The following is a 12137-nucleotide window of genomic DNA, read 5'->3' as shown; positions in this document are numbered from 1 at the left end:
GTTAAAGGGTCCTATGGCTTATATTTAAATATGCCCCCAAAGCCTCATGAGCTCATAAGTTTGGCTTTTCAGGGGTGGCTAGATCATCAGTGTGTGACACTAAGATTAAGGGTGTGTGATAATGAAATTGGTTTAGCATAATTCTTGGTGTGGATAATGGAAGGCCCACCCTGGGTGTAGGTGGCACCAACCAATAGGCTTGTATCTCAACAGAATAAAAAGGGAAAAAAAATTGCTGCTGAGTGATTCCTGTGTGCTACACCATAGCCTGTTTCCCTTCTGCCATGTTGCCCTGCCTTGGAATCAGCTGACCATGGACTGAAACCTCTACAAACTATTAGCTGATATAAACCTTCCCTTCTTTAACTTTGGGTGTCAGGCATTTTGTCCCAACAATGAGAAAAGTACCTAAGACAAAAGGCAAACAGAATGGGTTGAAAATTTTTCAAATACTGATTTATGTAGCTGTCACATATACTTACAGAAGTAAAAACATGAAACATGTATCTATGTGTCTGTTAGCAGCATGGCCCACCATGAAGCTCTATAGCGTCAACCATTTGCTTTCATGAAAACATTAGCATTGTCTTCATAATGAAATTGTACTTTTTATAAGCATAAATTTGACAAAATCTCTGATAATAAGAGAGAAATCCTGGCCTACATCTGAATCAAATCCGCATACTTGCTTACTAATAGATTTGCTCAAAACAAAACAAAACAAAACAAAAATCCATTTGCAAAGAAAACAAAGAAGATGTGGTTCTCCAAGTCCAAGGGACTCACAGTCTCCTCAATTGTGAATTGTGGCATTTTTATCTTATTCTCTCATCTGTAGCTGTGATTCAGTAGACGACTTAAACAAGTTATATCAGACCTTAATTTCCCTGTCTATAAAATAGGAATTGTCATAAGTGGCCCCTTGTTACTTGTTTGTGATGCTGCTTAGATGACTAGCATATGGCTGTAAGACAGACTAAGCTTTTGCTCAAAGACTCCAGTTCAAATATCATCACTGTGCTGGTGGTAGTGATTTTGGAAACTGAGAGCTTGAGGATGGTGAGACTGACTCTCCGGAGGGGATGAATCATGTGTCAAAGGCATTGAAAACTGATGGAATAAGCAATTTTTGGAGGTACCTGGTGAGCTACTATCCTATGAAAAAGTGTGAGAGTATCTCAATTTAGAAAAGTCATACATTGAAACCTTGCAAATTGGAGAATGAGAATAGAAATAGACAGATGAGTGAAAAAAGTTATAATGATTTTAAATTTGGGAGTTGGAGTACAACAGAAGCTTCACTTGGTCCGTTAGTTATCTGTAATTTATTCTTCTGTTTGGCACCAGTAGGCATTCAGTAAATGCCAGTGGCATTTACTTATGGCAAGCTCCATAGTCACCATTTTGTACAGATAAAGAACAAGCCACAAGAAGTGCAGAAAACAGCCCAAAGTCCTTCCACTGAAATGAGTGGTATTACTCAATGAGTGGTATTACCCCTAAATGAGGGTTCTAGGGACCCCTTCCAGAGGTGCTTTCTAGGTTCTTTCTATCTTGAACAAAGAATTGGTCAAGAAAAGTGCAAAACACAGAGGAGCTTTATACTTACTAAAGATATGAAAATGAAAGAAATATGCTCTGCAGACCGATTTTGGGACAATTAAGGTAAAAGAAATATACCCTGCAAGAAAACAGGGTGGGACATTGAAAAAGTTAACAGTGACAGCTGGTTAGATGGTACTCCTCAGGATGACATCAGATCTAGGCTGTTCTACTCAAAATCCCGCTCCAGTCTTCTCCAGAAGAACTGAAAATAGCACTCTCTGATTGGTTCCAGGTGCAGTGCTTTCAGAACTGTTCTGCATGTGTTTCTTGGAACTCTGATTGACAGGTTACTCCACTCCCCAAGCGGTTGGCTATGCCCTAATCTCCAGCCTCTAAGGGGCTCAGTCTTGGTCACTGAAAAGCAGGATCCCCTTGTTATCCCTGCCTCTGGATTCCATTCTCCTTCCCTTACTACACTGTCACCAGTGTCCCTATTGGTTCTTCCGCTTTGTCATTTTCTTCATCTTTGGCCATCATTTGGCTCTATTTTTCCTATAAGTCTGTTGTTCCCTCTTCCCTTTTTGGAGAAGATGGGGGAGTGGTGCTGTTTGTAATTTCTTGCCTGTCTTAGAACCTAATAGGCATACTTTCCAGATGTGTCACATGAAGGGTCCTTACACTGGAGTTGGAGGCTGTTGTCAAATAACTGATAGAACAAAGTCAGAACTTTGATGCTCCTGTAGGAGAACCAACAACTCTCTTCCTGCTTTATTAATGTAAGTTTTACATTCTTGGTAAACATCTAAAGAAAGCAGGTCTGGACTAAGTGTCTCACTCATTCAACTGGCACTTATTGAATGTAAAGGTTTTGCACAACCAGTGCTTTCTGAGGGGCTAGTGGATTTGAAGACCACTGCAGTTAATGTTCATTACTTAAGGGTTCCATATTTGTGGATTCATCTTTCTCAGATTTATCTGTAACCCCCAACTCAATATGCTAAGAGCCTCTGTGTTCTTCTACTTCTGTGTGCCAATCATGAAAGACTTAAGTCTTGAGTCACCATAATGCACGTTACCATGTCTTTTTCATTTTTGTGGGTTTTATTTTCAACTGGGGATGGAAACGAGGGCTTTTATGTTAAGCTACATCCCCAACACTTTTCTTTTTATTAAACACTGATTTTTAAACAAGATCATGCTAAGTGGCTAAATTAACCAGGCTGGGCTCAAACTCATGATTCTTCTACCTCACCTTCCCATAGTGCCACTACCCTCTCCCCTCCAGCTTATTTTTGCTCTTTTTGATGGCGAGGCATTGGAGCACAGTGCTGAAATGTCACCAAGGGTTCCTAAACACAAGACAGTGCTGCTCTTTAAACAGAAAAGTTTCATTCAGGCCAAATTAAAGGTGTTGCTGAAAGTGAGTTCAGTGTTAATGATCAACAATATATGTCTCTCAACAGAGTCAAAAAAGGTGTCTCTCAACAGAGTCAAAGAAGGTTTTGCATCGATTAGTTGATGAAATGTGACCAGACACTTATGGGAACCTAACCCTGTATTCTCTTGACAAGCTATGTCTCAGTATTCACTACTTCAGTATTCATGGTGACTTTACAGTTGAAAGTGTTAGGTAAGGTTCCCAATGTATAGGAATGCAATGTTTCGGGAACACACGGGAAAGGACACTTGCCATGGTTTGGACAGTTGAAGCAGTCATCGTGGAGGATCTACTGTGAGCCAGGTTCTAAAATCATGGGGAGAAACTGAATGCACCAAAATAAAGGGTCAGTTGAGACAGAGGGGAACTGCATGCAAAAGAGAGGTGTTCTGAAAGACCCTGCCACATTGAACCCAGGGATTAAAAGAGCAATCAAATCAGAACCCTTAAATCACATGAGTATCTCAGCCTCAGGCAAGGATTTTCAGCCCCTACAGTTTCCCTACATGGTTTGGGCAGTGGTTTTTGCAACAAGGAAGTATGCAGTATGTCAGCTGAGAAAATTGGTGCTATATTTGTAATCAAAGCTATTATCCATCCTTCTGAAGCATAGCCTGTGTTTTAGCAGAATCCCCTACTTACATAAAGGACCTTGGCCAACACCTGGCAAGAAAGCCCATCACCTCTGGAGGCCACTGTGGGAAACATCAGCAGGAAAATACCATGTAATTGTTATGGTTTACAGCTAAAATGCCCTTGAAAGCTGCCTGTGGGGCTCGTGGAGGATGATTATATTATGAGGCATATAGTTGATTTGCTGTTAGGAAGAGGGGCCTGGTCAGAAGAGGCAGGTACCCGGGGGCTTGACCTGGAAGTTTATATTTCACTTCTGGCTCCTCCCTTGACACCCTCTGGGTGTCTGTCATCAAGCTGTGAGCAGCTTCTCCTCTATGCCACTCTGCTAGGCCCTCTTGCTTGGAGCCTGCCAGCCATGGACTGAAACCTCTACAAACTGAACCAAAATAAACCTCTCCTCCTTTAGGTTGTGGGTGTTAGGTATAGTGTCCCAGTGATGAGAAAGTGACTCAGACAATAATTCTTGTTGAAGGTCAGGGATATGGAAGGGTAAATATTAAGATTTTTTTTTCTTATAACATAGTACGCAAAGAACAAGCACTATAATGTTCTAGGACCTAGGACCCTGAGAACTCCCTACCATATCCACATCTATGAAGGATTTTAGTTTTCTATTTTTTTATATTTTTAACCAGCAAGTTTTAAATTAGCACTTACTGTGTGACCAGTGTAATTCAAAGCAATGCAAGTGACACACATGAAAGGACAGGTAACATTTTACACAGCTTCTTTTTCCCAGCTGCCAAGCACTTTACATGTAGATCAGCCCTCACATCAGCCTTCTGAAGTAGGTTTTATTATTCCCATTTTATGGAAGGGAAAAACCAAACTCCCGATAATTAAGTGACTTTTTGAAGCTCATGTAGCTCGTGACTGGTAGAAGCAGGATTCATATTCAACTTTGATCCTAAGTCTAGGTGAGGTCACAGAAAATGTCTCTGATCTCAGGAAACTTGCATATATGAAATATTCCTGACACCAGCATAGATCATGAAACGTGGTGGGTTAGAGGAGACTGTGGCTCAGACTGTCAGTTTTATAGCAGCATTCAGAGGACAGAAGTCTGAGTTCATATGCCACACTGTCCCCAAAATCATGATCCTTGATACCTGGAGATGGAGGAAGAAACCACCCCAGATCCGCATCCAGAAGGAAGTCCAGGAGCAGGCAAGATCCCTCAACAGACAAGGGCCCCATGCTGGGAAGATAAATCTAATTTGTTGAGGAATTTGGGGGGTGCTTTCCAAGATAAAAAGTCTCTGCCCTAGTCTGTGCCAAGCATTTTTCTCAACTCTGGGAGATGATGTGTTTCAAAGATGAGGGGGAAGACCCAGTCCATGGAGGGCTGGCCAGAGCCCCTGGCAAGGAGGGAAGTCCTCTGAATACCCTTGCATTTTTGCCTCCTCCTCTTCCTCTACCTCCTCTGATGAAAGAAAGGCCCTTAGCCTATCATTAGTTTCCTGAGGCCTCCTAGGATCGAGTGCAGCCTCCTCAGACTGACCTGGTTTCCACTGTCCACCTCCCTAGCACGATGCTGTTATGGTGACCTCTACTTTGTCCATCTACCATCAGTGCCCTTGTTTCATTTCCTGCCTGTTGAAGTTTGGCTCAGCCCTCAGAATGCAGTTCAAACACTGTCCTCTTCAGAACCTGCTCCCAGCGTCTGCTGCTCCGAGGACCACACAACAGATATCTCCATTCAACCTGTGTCTTATTTTGCCTTGTCATAGCTGGGGCTGGCCGCCTGTGTCCTCAAGGCCTTGGAAGGTGTCCTCATTCCATCCTTCAGCAAAGTGCCTGCCACTTGGTGATGTTCAATCTCTACAAATAAATACAGGAAGAGGATGTCCTTGAAACCAGAACAGTTTGGTTTCAGTTTAACTTAAGATAGTAAGGCTCACTTTAGCAAACTTATATTACAAATGTAAACCATCTGAAATTTAATCTCAACTGACCTGCCCCCTAAATGACAGTTTAATTTCACTGTAATCTTTATTATAATAACTTCTAAACTAGTTATTAGCATTACTGATGAAGTTGGAAGACTGTTTCATCTGATTATTGTGTCTTAGGGAACACTTAATTATTAAATTCCACACTAATAATTAGAAAACCCTATTATTTCATAATGGTCTAGAAAACACCATGCAAGTATCCCTCAATTACCGAAACAGAAGCTATCTCAAAGTGTGTAGTGGTAAGGGCTCATACATCAAATGGTGCACTCACCCATATAAGCACATGATTAGCAATAGACAGTGTACAGTAAAATGTCCTGTACTGCTCCAAAATGATAGTTTTATGGTGGTAAGTGTCACCTCTGGCTGGTTCGTGTTTGTACTTCCCAAAGTCTGGCCAAGTTCAAGGTGAGCAGCAAGTAAAAAGTTCTGCTGGGGTGGAGTCGCAGCATCACTATGGCAGTGAGGGCGGATAAACTCCGGCACCGGAAGTTTCTGATACAGCCACGCACAGAGAAGTTGTCTTTGCAGGACTTGACAACAGAGGTTGGGCCTGGGCCAGCGGCCCCAGAGCCACTCACATGAAGCAGGGGAAAGTTTTCATGGGCATCCCAAGGCCCCTTTCCAACAGAGAGACCATGTTGTACTGTCTGGACTATGCGGTCCTACCGTCTGTGAGTTCTTGCCAAACCCAGCCAGAGGCTTGATGCTTTGGTTCGCGTGAGGCTTCAGACCCACAGATTGCAAGAGCCCAAGGAGGCCTGAGCAGGCCAAGTCCTCGGGGGACACACACAGGTGCTCAGGAAGGGACATGGCTGACCTTGTCCTCCCAGCGCTCTGGGACCTGGCCTCTGCTCTCTAAGCGCCCGGTCCAAGCACTCAGTGACCTTCGGCCTCTCTGCACAGACCTGAGCACCCTGGGAAGATTGCATCTAAGCTGCCTGCTGCCCCGAGTGACTGGTACAGGCAGCAGCACGCTGGGGTCTGCAAGGCCGCCTCCTACACATGCGCACACTCGCACGGAGCTCTGACTCACACCCTGTTTGACATTGCTTGGGCCACTCTGGTTTCCCTAATCTCCTCTGTCTAAAGCAAAAGCCTCACGATAGATGTTTGAAAGCAATGGTCGCCACAGCCTTGTTGTTATCTGCAACTTTCTCCTTGCATGCTAGACTATCAGTGTGTCTGTAGACTCCGTCTTTTAGTAATTACGCTTTCTGGACTGAGAGTTTAGGAAGACCTCTCAGGGATCCCACCAGGAACAGCGACCTCGAAGGCGGGGAATCCCTTCGGGGAGGCCCGCAGCGGGGCTGAGTTCAGAGTCCAGTTGTGGGACAGCGGGGCTGGGGCTTGGGGTGGCCGGGCGTAGGGCTCTAGCTGGAGGGTGGCTGTCCTGCCTGCTCCGCGGCCCGAGAGGGACAGTGAGCGTGGATGAGGAAACGCGGGGCTGAGGAAACCCTCGTCCGGGGCAGGCCAAGTGGCCAAGGCTAACCGCGGGGCAGCGATGGTCTGCAGAGGCGCAGCGAGCAGAGCCAAGTGGGAGCGGGCGGTGAGGGTCGCGGTCGCCGCTGGGCGGGTCCCGCGGCTCGGTCTGCCGGTGAAGTGCTCTCAGGCAGGCCGGGGCGGGGCTTCAGGCGGGGCTGGAGGCGGGACTGCACCCTAGGGGCGTGGCCTGTGTGGCTGGGGGCGGGGCCGGGCTCTGGGGCGTGGTCGGGCGGGGCTGGAGGCGCCCTGGCGGGCTCCCCTGTCTCCGGGCTGCAGCGCCGGGAGAGGCGTCCTTCAGGCGGCGCTGAGCGGTGGCCCGGCGCGGCACGGCGGCGGTGACTGGTGAGTGGGGCGGGCAGCCGGGACGCGGCTGAGGCGCGGGGGCTGGGTCGGGGCGAGCTGCGAAGGCTCCAGGCCCCGGGGAAATCAGAGGTGCCCTAGGCCCAGTCATCCCCACTGCTCGCGGCGACTTGCAGGGCCCGGGAGGCAGCGGGCGAGCGCCGAGGACCCGACCCCGAGCGCGATCCGCGGCCCCGGCTCCAGAGGGGCTTCCGGCTCCAGACCACCCTCTGCCACTCCCACCTCGACCGTGCGCGGCCGGCTGCGGAGCCTTTCTTACCCAAGACCCTATTCCGTGCCCCTCCCTCCTCGCCGGGCCGCTCCCTTCCCAGCTCCCTGCAGCCCAGAGGCAGCGCCAGCGCCCTCCCTTCCTCCCCCGTGGCCTGCGCTGCCACCTGCCCAGGACCCCACTCCTGCCGCCCTCCCTGCTCCGGGCCCGAAAGCAGCCCCAGTCTGGCCACAAACGGCCGATGCGATGATCCTGGCCTGAGGGATAATTTGACCCACTTCCTAGGAGGCTGGTCCCAAGCCAGCCGTGCTTTCTGGTGGAGACACCTGGCTTGCTGCCACTGGAAGGACTGAGGACACCTCTGTCAGAATGGGCCAGCAGGTCGCTGGCTCCTTCCGGGCTGCTCAGACTTGCTGGCCGCTGTCCCAGAGACCAGGGCCAGGGGTTTGGGCATTTAAGGCCTCCAAAGCCATGTGCCCACCTAGCTCCCCAGAATTTCCACAGCCACTGCTGGGGATTCCAGGCCTAGTACTGAGGGCTGGCTCTTCTAGGGTCTGGACCTGGCCTCTTCCCCTTGCTCTTGTTTCCCTCCTGCTCCCCAGGGAACTCAGGGGAGGATAATTGGCTGGGGTTTAGGGTTTTGGAAGCCCCTACAGCTCTGTGGCCTCCCTCCTTTCCCTGTTAGAAACTTCACCTGCTATCACCAGTCACCCTCTCCCCTGAACAGGCCTGAGTTACCTCCATCTCCAGGAGTCCCCAGGGCACAGAAAGCTGGTGCGGTGCCCTGCAAGACAGCAAGAGGAGGGTGCCACCAGCAGGTCTGGGCTTGGAGGCTGCGATCGTAGGGTCAGTCATGTTAGGAGCTCTGAGAGGGGTTCCAAGGCTTTTTTGCAGTAGAGAGGAGGCAGAGCAGAGCTGTTTTTCCTGCATGTTTCTGCCTAGTGTTGCTATGGTGACAGTTTTGCCTCTCTTCCTCTGCTTCTTCTGGGAGCTGGTTTTTATTGGTCTGTTGTCCTGTCTTTTATGACTCTAATTTCTCCTTCTACTTGCTCTGAAATAAACAGTCATAAACGTGGGGGCTGGGCCAAGGCTGGGGGCTGGCAGGACTTCACCTCCTGCTGTCTCTGGGCTGCTCTGAGGAGAGAGAACAGAGGGTCAGATCTGCCCACACTCCCTCCTGCTCTCAGCTCTGGGACAGGGGCAGCAGCATCCCTGTGGGAGACACAGTAAGAAGCACACTTCTTGGTGCTAAGAATAGAAACCAGTTGCCAGCAGGAGCTTATTGATGTGCCTTCCTTTCTTTTTCTCCCTAGCATCATGGGGAGGGACTGTCCCCACTTTACATATGAAGAAATTTAGCTTCTAGTAAGGGTGCTTTTCCTCTGTGGTCACACTGGTGTTAGCACACATTCAGCCTGAGCTGCACTGAAAGAAGGGAAACTGACACAGCTGGGGTGTGGCTCTCCCGGCTCCTACCCTATTGGTTATGTGGTCCTCTTCCCAGAGTGACCTCAACCCCATACATGCATGTTTTAGGAGGCTTATTGGAAATGTCCTCAGTTTTCCCACCCTTCAAGGGCACTGCCGGAGTAAGATGGCTGCTTGCCATGTCCTTCTTCTCCCCTTGATCTCAGCTTTGGGGACCCAAGTGGAGAACAGAGTGAAGCCACCTGTGACTTCCTGTTTTACTCAGCAACCAAGAATTCAGCTTGCCTGTTCTCCCCAGGCCTAGGTGCAACCAGATGAGACGAGGGTGCAGCCAACCCAGGGCAAGGAGTTCTGCGCTCTCCAGGGTCAGAGGGCCCCTCGGTGTCCCTGCTGGTGCCATAACCAGTTGAGCTGCCTTACTGTCATTTCTGTCTCCATGGAATTGTTGACTTCCCCACCGCTTTCCCTTCTCCTCATCACACTGATTTGCTCCGGGCTTGTTGACCGTGAGCTTAAAGTGTGCAATGGCAGCCTGAAAAGACAAGCAAATCAGCACCTTGTTGCACGTGCCCGCCATGAGGGGGTCAGTGAGTTCACTCACTTGACAGGTTTCTGCATCTTTACAGTGGAGTTGACAGCATCTGACCTGTAGGCTTCACTTGCTGGTTCTATTAGGACCCTGTGGGACTGCCCAAAGGGAGAGCTTTTCAGCATTGAAAGGTGAAGGACACTGTGTTCCAGGGCTGTTGGAAGAGATCAATGTTAGCCAGGCATGGGGGCACGCACCTGTAATCCCAGCACTTGGGAGGCTGAGGCAGGAGGATCGTTGCAAGTTCGAGACCAGCCTGGACTACAAAGGGAGCTCACAGCTGGCCTGAACTGCACAGTGAGACCCTGTCTCAAAAAGACAAAAAAAAGAGAGATCAGTGTTTCAGAGACCCCCTATGCAGCAAGTGAGAACTGATGTAGAATAATCTCCATGGAGTCTCAGGATGTAGAGCCATTCTCTAAAACTGTCTTGTCCAGCCCTGGTGTGAATCCAGGCTTTCATTTCTGTACCTGTCATTTGTGGGGCTTCTCCTCTGCAAGTGCCAAATGTGGCTTGGGAAACTAGTGGTAGGAAATGAATGCTCTTCCTGATTTCAAAAACCATAGTCTGGTGTAAAAGGTAAACCTGGACAGAGATCTTTGTGACTCAGTCAGAGAGGTGGTGAAGTGGAGGAGGGGGACCTGGGGCCAGAGATTGACACTTGACCTGGTCACCCCTTAGTGTGGAGTTAGGAGGCTTCTGCTTGGTGGCTAAAGTACCACTGGCATAAAGTACTATCGGGCAGTCCCACCTGCTTTGCTGAATTTTAAACATAAGTTTATTATGTGTTTGTGATACATAATGAATGCATACCTCGTGGGGCACTGACACATGTACATGCACCATCCTGATCCATGTCACTCCCCTTCTCTTCCTTGCATCCCTCCCCAGCCCCCTTTGCTGAGTTCCGCTTGTCCCTCGTGGTAGCCTCTGTTCCTGCTTTGTTGGTTGGTTCCCATCCTTTCTCTGGAGCTGAGTGCATTGCCCGACAAGATGACATGGTGATTGGGAAGAAAGAGGGCCGTGGAAACAGAAATGAATGAGTTCAGACTTCATCACTGCTGCATCCTGATGGCATAGCTGACCTCTCTGAGGCTCAGTTGTATATCTGTAAATCTTGTCTGCTGAGAATCAAATCAGCATATACATGTAGAGGGTATGGCATGGTGCCCACCCCACAGTAGACTTGCTATTGTTTAGTTATATTGATTAGGAAAGACTTCAAAGTTACTAGGCCTCTGGGTCCTCTTAGGACTGTGGTAGAGAGCTCTTGAGATGAATTCTGGCCTTCAGAGATCTATTCATTACCTAGCGAGGTTAAAAGTTGCTCAGGTTCCTAGTTATTGCTAAAGATTACTGCTAGTTAACCTTCAAGTTATCTCTCACCAGATAAGCTGTTTTCTGAGCCACCATGACAATGTGTGAATCTCCAACACTTGTTTGCTCAAAGAAGAATATAGTTGAAATTGCAGCAAACATCCTACTTATCACTGGAGCTCTGTGAGATTGGTATTATTGTCTTCATTTTATGCTTTAGGAAGCTGGAACAAGGTGATGTCACTTGCATAGTGTTTGGTAGCTCCTGAGTGACAAGGCCAGAATCTAAAAGTGGATCCCGCTTGCTCTTTGTGCCATGGTAGACAGATCTTGTCATTTCCTTGGCTGGCAGGCAGTGACCTAAATGCGAGCAGAGTTTAATAGGGGCGGAATTGGTCAGTGCTGTAATTCAGACTCACAGTAAATATTTAGAAACTTTATTAGGGCTTTGCTCTCAGCACAGCATTAACGAGGTTCTCTGCATCTGGCTGAGGATTTGTTTTTGTCAGTGATGAGTAGAAGCGTTTGACAAGTGGGAGTTAAGAGAAAATATTTGGTGATGATAGGAGTAGTTTCCTGAGCATAAGAGTGGGTGGTGAGTTTATCACTAAGGTGACCTGAGCCTTTGGACAGGCTAAGATTTCGTATTTGATCTTGTGGAAAGCCGTGTCAGGTGCTTCCCTGGGACATGGCGATGGGAGAGGTAGTGAGATGACCACACGTGGCTGGGTAGCTCCTCAAATGCAAGGGTGGTATGGAGTGAGTCTCTCAAGACAGCTCGTGTCTGGGAAGATGGAAGTACAGTCAGCCTTGGTTTGTGAGCATAACTCGTTCCGGAAACAGGCTTGTAATCTGAAGAACTTGGAAACTGGGATGATTCATTCTACAACTCAAAATGTTCATATAAAATGATTACAATATTGTGATATAATGCAAAGCAATAAATAACTTGCAAAATGTTAAGAAAAAATGAACGAATTAACCTGTCCTTGCCTTTGAAAACCTTTGTGGCTGGCTCAGGGGAAATGAGAGAGGAGGGTGATTATGCAGGAGACTTTCACTATCACAGAAGTACTGCTGTTGGCTCTATGGAATCTTTTTCTGTTCCTGCAACTTTAGCAAGGAACCAATCCAGTGACAGTTGCTTTTGCCTCTTGTTAAGGATTTCATGTA

At 48.1% G+C, this 12137-nt stretch overlaps 1 protein-coding gene and 1 long non-coding RNA gene across 3 annotated transcripts in view; one reads left to right on the top strand and one right to left on the bottom strand.

Moving 5' to 3' along the window:
• Window positions 1-434: 434 nt before the first annotated feature.
• Window positions 435-8733, bottom strand: LOC106146629. The gene is made up of 2 exons (XR_001231159.1): window positions 8369-8733; window positions 435-5440 (listed from the first exon to the last, which is right to left on the bottom strand). It is a non-coding gene; the product is annotated as an uncharacterized LOC106146629 (long non-coding RNA).
• The window catches only part of Fam49a (family with sequence similarity 49, member A), a 90545-nt gene continuing 85728 nt past the window's right edge, over window positions 7321-12137 (top strand). For both annotated transcript variants that reach the window (XM_005404447.2, XM_013504374.1), the window contains exon 1: window positions 7321-7404. The gene's annotated coding sequence lies outside the window, so the exon portion shown is untranslated. The remainder of the gene's footprint in view (window positions 7405-12137) is intronic.

This window comes from Chinchilla lanigera, unplaced genomic scaffold (genome assembly GCF_000276665.1).
Source record: "Chinchilla lanigera isolate Chin_1 unplaced genomic scaffold, ChiLan1.0 scaffold00086, whole genome shotgun sequence".
Classification (NCBI taxonomy): Eukaryota; Metazoa; Chordata; class Mammalia; order Rodentia; family Chinchillidae; genus Chinchilla; species Chinchilla lanigera.
This window is presented reverse-complemented; position numbering and strand designations above follow the sequence as displayed.